The sequence below is a fragment of the Arachis ipaensis genome, chromosome B09 (assembly GCF_000816755.2).
Source record: "Arachis ipaensis cultivar K30076 chromosome B09, Araip1.1, whole genome shotgun sequence".
NCBI classification, from domain to species: Eukaryota; Viridiplantae; Streptophyta; class Magnoliopsida; order Fabales; family Fabaceae; genus Arachis; species Arachis ipaensis.
This window is the reverse complement of record NC_029793.2, coordinates 28,590,982-28,598,047: the sequence shown is the minus strand read 5'-3', so window position 1 is coordinate 28,598,047 and position 7,066 is coordinate 28,590,982.

The following is a 7,066-nucleotide window of genomic DNA, read 5'->3' as shown; positions in this document are numbered from 1 at the left end:
AATTTACTTTTTCTCCTTTTGGTCTTGGTTAATAAATCAGTGACTCAACATTATCGAACTCAGCATAATTGATAATCGTTATCTTGCCAATTGATCTGAACTTCAATAAATCCCAACTTTTTCCTAGGAAATAAATAGGATTCGAAGGTCAAACTAATTAGTCCCTTGACTTACCTTTGCTTCATAGGTTAACTAAGTGGAATTAAGATACAAATTTCATTATTGTTGAGAGGGATAACTAAGTTGGACTTCTAATTTCCCTTATCTTGCCAAAAATTGTTTTACAGTTATTATTTATTTTTAATTGCCATTTAATTCACTCGTCATTTAAATTACTTGCTTCTCACCTTCTAAACCCCGATTACAACCTTTATAACCAATAATAAGAACATACTTCCTCGCAGTTCCTTGAGAAGACGACCCGAGGTTTAAATACTCGGTTATCAATTTTAAGGGGTTTGTTACTTGTGACAACAAAACGTTTGTACGAAGGGATTTCTGTCGGTTTAGAGACTATATCTACAACGCGACTGTTTTTATGAAATTCTTTACTGGCAAAAATCCTAACATCAAAGTGGCGCCGTTGCCGGGGAACTGCTAACGTGTTCCTTATTATTGGTCATTGTAAATATTTTTCTTTTGCTTGTTTATTTATTTTTGTTTTTCCTTTCTTTATCTTTATTTGCTACTATGAACTCTCACCCCTCTCGCTTTGAGTTTGGTTCTAATATTGTTAAAGGAAATAGAAGTTTCTCCTAGTGATGAACTTGCGTCCGCAAGTGAATTATCTGAGATCGAAGAATTTTCCCCAAGTGAATATGAAGATGATGTGGAGGTAGATTTCTCTCAACCTCCAATCTATGACTCAAGTGATGAGGAAGACATAGAAGACTTTGACTAGGATACAGATACAATTGAAGATCTTTGCAAGGAAGTGGAAGAATTCACAGAAGAGCACAAGGAAACGGAACTTGCAGAACCACCAAAAACACCTATCCCAAGGCCATACCACCTAATACAAGCTTCAAGTGGGTACAATCCTTAACTTATAATTTTACTTATTCACTTGAATATGGTTTGCTTGAAACAGATGGCCAACTTAGAGCTCTCTGCGGCTTTAAGAGTAAAAGGGAATTGGCTCGTACTCAGAACTGGTGCACCAGGTTCAATAAGGTTCCACGCTTCACCTCGAAGTACACGGATTGGTATCATGCTCAATTGCATGGATCACGGAGAAGGTTTGGTCACCACGGTGAGATTTTACTTTTTAACCCGCCCGAATGGAAACTTACAAATCAAAACGGAGGCAGATCTAAAAACACAGCTTGGGATCATGGATTATATTTTGACATTCGTCATCCCGGGAGGCTGAATATCTGTTTGAAGCTGCTCAGAAGCTTTACATGCCTAGTTTGGAACCCCGGAGGCTATTGGCATTCCAAGCACTGGTGGAAATTTTTGGACGAATTTAAACATAAGCCACCATAACAGGAAGCCCTTCCAATGTCCAACTTAAGGACTTTAATTAAAAGTGCTAGGTGGGAGACAACCCACCATGGTATGGTCGCTTCTTTCTCAATCTATTTCTTGTTTATTGTTTTCAATTTACCCTTTTTTTTTTATTTTAACATTAACCTGGAATCATGCATAGCATTCATGTTAATCACTGCATCCTGCATTTTTCAGTTAAAAAAAAAAGGGGTTGCACGACGCGACCGCATGCCCCATGCGATCGCGTCATATCGCGAAAAACACCACCCATGCGACCGCGTGACCCACGCAGCCGCGTGATATATATATCGGCGTAAGGATCCAACGAACAGAAAGTTGGGCTGGAATCTTGCGGCTCTTGTGCGTTTCGCACAAATTGGTCCACGCGATCGCATGCCCCATGCGATCGCGTCACTTATCCAATATCAATCCCACGCGACCGCGTGAGCGATGCGATCGCGTCGCACGGATTGCATATCACCCCAAAAGGAGACAGAGAGTTGCGCTGAATCGGCGCTGGAGTCGTGCGTTTAGCACGAATTCCAGTGACGCGATCGCGTGACCCACGCGATCGCGTCACCCCTTTTTTCCCCCCTTCTCATGCGATCGCGCGCCCCACGCGATCGCGTCTCCCCCATTTTCACCCCAACCACGCGACCGCGTGCCCCACGCGGCCGCATGGATCTCCGCCACCCACCCCCTTCAGCCAGCAACAACCACCGCCCTCCCTTCCCCTATCCTCTTCCTCTCTCACTAACCCTAATACCTTCCTCCGCCACGGCCCCCTCAGCTGCCACCGCAACGCCGTGCACCACCACCGCGCCGGACACCGCCGCAGCCACCTTCTTCCCTGTTCCACCCCTTCCGCTTATCAGGTTCCGCAACACGCAACCCTTTTTTATCCGTTCGTCACTTTTCTGTATTTTTTATTCCGTTTATGTTCATGATTAGGATAGCTAGACTTGCATGTTGTAGTGGATTTTTAGGTTGTTAGGTAGCTTAGGCTGTGGTTAGTGGATCTAGGTCTGTTTCCTTGCACTGTTCTTACTTCTATTTTATCCTATGTGCAAATCTGTTGCTGCTATAATCATGATTCACATGCTGCTTTCTTGTATGTTGCTGCTGTTTACATTGAGTTTTTATGTTTATTTTATATCTCTGTACATGCAGCTTGATTTCTTTTAATTCATATGATCTGATATAATTGCTGTTTATTTTCCGGAAAAATCCAATTTTAGCCGGAATGCTGCCCAAATTTTTTGAAAATTATTTTCATTCTTGTTTTGGTTTGGCAACTCTATTTTACTCTGCTTCCCCCAAACCATTTCATGAATGCTAGGGCCACTTTCTTATCCTCTTTGATTTCCTGGTTCATAACCTGCATTTGTGATTCACTGATTCCAATTTCTGATTTCTTTATTTCTATTCGAATCAGCATCACCCTGTTTTCTTTATTCGATTATGAGTACTTCTATTCTTACCTGTGAATCATTGTTATATGGAATTTTTTTCTATGCCACTTACTTTCCTAACTCACTAATTTTAATTTACTAATTTCTTTTTACCATACTAACCCTCTTGATCTCTTTTCTGATTCCTTTCACTTCCTCTAACTTTCTCACTATGGCATATTGATTTTTTTCTTTCCATTTAACATTAATTCAATCACATTTCAATTACTCATTTTCCTTATTCTATTTCTCCCTTACCGCTTTGAGTTTCCTTTGTTTAAATTGCCTATTTGCTTTCCTATTTTATCCATTTCCTGGTTTTCTGTTTTTCAGGATGTCTGCCTCACAAAGGAAAGGCAAAGGCAAGGCTACTAGCAAGCGCAAGAGAGGAGATTCCTCCCAGTCCATCATTGCTCTAATGCACGATTCCTCATGGCGGGAGAAGAACTTCACACAGCAGGAACTTCCTTGCTTTGGGCTACAGACCACCACCTGTCACTGCTACTGATGAGACAGCCCCTCCGTCTGCTGGACCCTCTTCATCCACAGCCGCTCCAGCTGCCCCTGCTGCCACCACTGCACCTCTACCCACCTCTGAGCCGGTTTATCGCCTCGTGCACCGTCTATTCCGCCAGCTTGATCAGATGGAGCGCCGTAACAGGCGCCGGTATGAGAGATTGGAGCGTCGCAGCAGGCGACGCTATTCCCATCTGAAGCTAATGATCAGACAGGGCGCCGATATCCCCTCCGAGCCCGACACACCATCAGAGCCATCAGAGAAGGAGGAGGATGAGCACGAGGAGGAGCCTCATTCCCAGGCGGAGACTCATCAGCAGGCAGGCACAGAGCACGCTACACCACAGCAGGAGGCCCCACATCAGCTTGAGGCTGCGGATCCGGAGATCCCGCTCCAGTCAGACCCCCCTCTACAGTAGCCAGACTCTCAGCCCACCACTGCCATAGAGACCCCAGCTACCATCCCTACCAGTGATGACACTCCTTCACACCCGGCTTATTGAGCATCGGGGACGATGCTTCATTTTAAGTGTGGGGAGGTCGCCATCTCTGGCGTTTATTTTGGTGAACTACTACGTACTTCACTTTGTTTTAGTCTATATGTCCGATTATAGAATATAGGTACATCTCAAAATAATGATTGAGGCCATCATTTGATTTTAGCTCACTTATCCCAAATTTGCTTACCTTTTACATCACCTTTGTTAGCCCCCTTTAAGCTTTTTTTTTAAAAAAAACCCCTTTTTCTATTTTAGCCAAATTACTAGCCTTAAGCAGAAAAACAAAAGAAAATCCCAAGTGAATCCTTGGTTAGCTTAAGATAGAAAATTATAAATAGAGTAAAATGTGGGAAATTTATTGGGAACATAGTTGATAAAGACAAAAGGTAGAAAAATTAAAAAGAATAAAGCAACTCAAAATTTTGGGAAGCAGGCTCATGAAAATTCAAATTAATTAAAATCACCATGTGTATTCAAAAAAAAAAAGTTAGTTTTCAAGCATATAAATAAGGGGATACAAAAAAAAAAAAAGAACTCCCCGATGCAAAATAAAAAGCAATGCACATGGGATAAAAACAAGAATTGAAACATGAGCATGTGACATCAAAAGCGAGAAAATAGGGAGAATAGGTAAAGAAGCATTGTTTTACTAAGTATGTATGTTAGGTGAGATCTTAGTCTAATTAAGGATTCACTTATTAGCTCACTTAGCCTTATACATATATCCTTACCCTTTGCCTTGACCCCATTACAACCTTAATTAAAGACCTCATGAGTTTTGGTATGACTATGTTCTATAATTGTTGATTGGTTAGACGAAAAACAAAGTTATAGAAAGGAAGAATAAATAGAAGAATAGAGTGCTTAACCCAATAAACACTGAGTGATTAGAGAGAAAACACAAAATCCAGTAAGGGTTCAAAAGCTCATTAACATTTATCTCTGATTGTCTTGCAAGTTTTTTTTTCTCATCTCATTTGCAAAAACATGCTTTAAGATTTTCTAAGGCAGAATGACTTAAAGGATGGAAAAGGAAACCTACAAAAATGGAAGGAGAAAGCAAAACGGAGCTTTGAAGGAAACTGGTATTCACGCGATCGCATAGATGACGCGATCGCGTGCCAAGCACGAATCAGCAGCGACGCGGCCGCACGACTGACGCGACCGCGCGCCTTAAGCAGAACGCACATGACGCGGTCACATGACTGACGCGACTGCATGGCAAGGAAAAGCTCCAAATGACGCGACCGCGTGACCCACGCGGACGCGTGACAAAGGCAACGTATCAGAATTTACAGAATACACCCCCAGCGATTTCTGAAGCCCTTTTTGGCCCAGATCCAAGTACAAAAATCATAGATTAGAGGTTATAAAGTGGAGGAATGCATCCATTCAAAGGGAGCTCGCCAATTTCTAGTTTTCATGATTTATATTTAGTTTAGAGAGAGATTCTCTCTCTCTCTCTTAGGATTTAGGACTTCTTCTTGTTTTGGGAGTAACTCTGGATCCAGGTTTTAATGTTCTTTTATTTCAATTTTACTTTTATTTATTTGATTCCAATATTTGAATTGATTATTATAATTTAAATTATGAATTATTCCATGTTACAGATTTCTATTTGAATTAATGATATTTAAGGTATTTTTCAGTTTATGATTGTTCTCTTTGATTTAAGTTGCCATTGCTTCCCATCTAAGGACACTTTTATTATTCCAGCAATTTACTTTTTTCCCTTTTGGTCTTGGTTAAGAAATCAGTGACTCAACATTATCGAACTCAACATAATTGATAATCGTTATCTTGCTAATTGATCTGAACTTCAATAAATCCCAACTTTTTCCTAGGAAATAAATAGGATTCGAAGGTCAAACTAATTAGTCCCTTGACTTACCTTTGCTTCATAGGTTAACTAAGTGGAATTAAGATACAACTTTCATTATTGTTGAGAGGGATAACTAAGTTGGACTTCTAATTTCCCTTATCTTGCCAAAAGTTGTTTTACAGTTATTATTTATTTTTAATTGCCATTTAATTCACTCGTCATTTAAATTACTTGCTTCTCACCTTCTAAACCCCGATTACAACCTTTATAACCAATAATAAGAACATACTTCCTCGCAGTTCCTTGAGAAGACGATCCGAGGTTTAAATACTCGGTTATCAATTTTATGGGGTTTGTTACTTGTGACAACAAAACATTTGTACGAAGGGATTTCTGTCGGTTTAGAGACTATATCTACAACGCGACTGTTTTTATGAAATTCTTTACTGGCAAAAATCCTAACGTCAGCCACCAAGAAGGGTAAAAAGAAAGCTACTCCCAAATCACCGGCAAGGAAAGGAACAAAAAGAGCCACAGTTGAAACAACCCGTCCACTTGCAAATCTCAGCATGCACCGAGGACGGTGCAATCTTTAAGTGTGGGGAGGTCGATACCGATCTCCATGGGTTAGTATTTCCTTCTCAAACACCAATGGTTTATTTTTCTTGTTAGTTGTTGCATTTGCATATTTAATTGCATATTTGTTTGATTTTTTTTATTTTACTACTTGGTTAAAGTAATATTTTCTTTTTCAAGAAACCTTTCAGAAAATTTTACTAATTTGAATAAAATTTAATGTTACACTTGTTTGAAGAGATATTATACTGGAACATGGTTTAGAACTCGAACACACAAAACCTGTGAGATTTTTGAGCCTATTTGAATTGGTTACATTTTATCAACCAAAATTCTGTTTTAGTGTGTATTTTTCTCTCTAAAATTGTGATCTCTGTCTTGCTTAATTCTATATTTCCATTGTTTGATGTATACATGCACTTATATGATTGAGGCCTTTGTTTCACTGAGCTTACATACCCATATGGCCTTACCTTTCATTATCCTTTGCAAACCAATTTGAGCCTATTTTACCCCTTTGTTCTTTACTTTAGTACATCATTAACTCTAAGCGGAAAACAATATTGTCCTTAATTTGAATCCTTGGTTAGCTTAGACTAGTGAGAGTGCTCATGAATTAAGTGTGGGGAAAATTGGGTTTGGAAATATTTGGTTTAAGAATTGGGTGTTATATATCTTTATGAAAATGTGAAAGAAATGTTTAGGACATG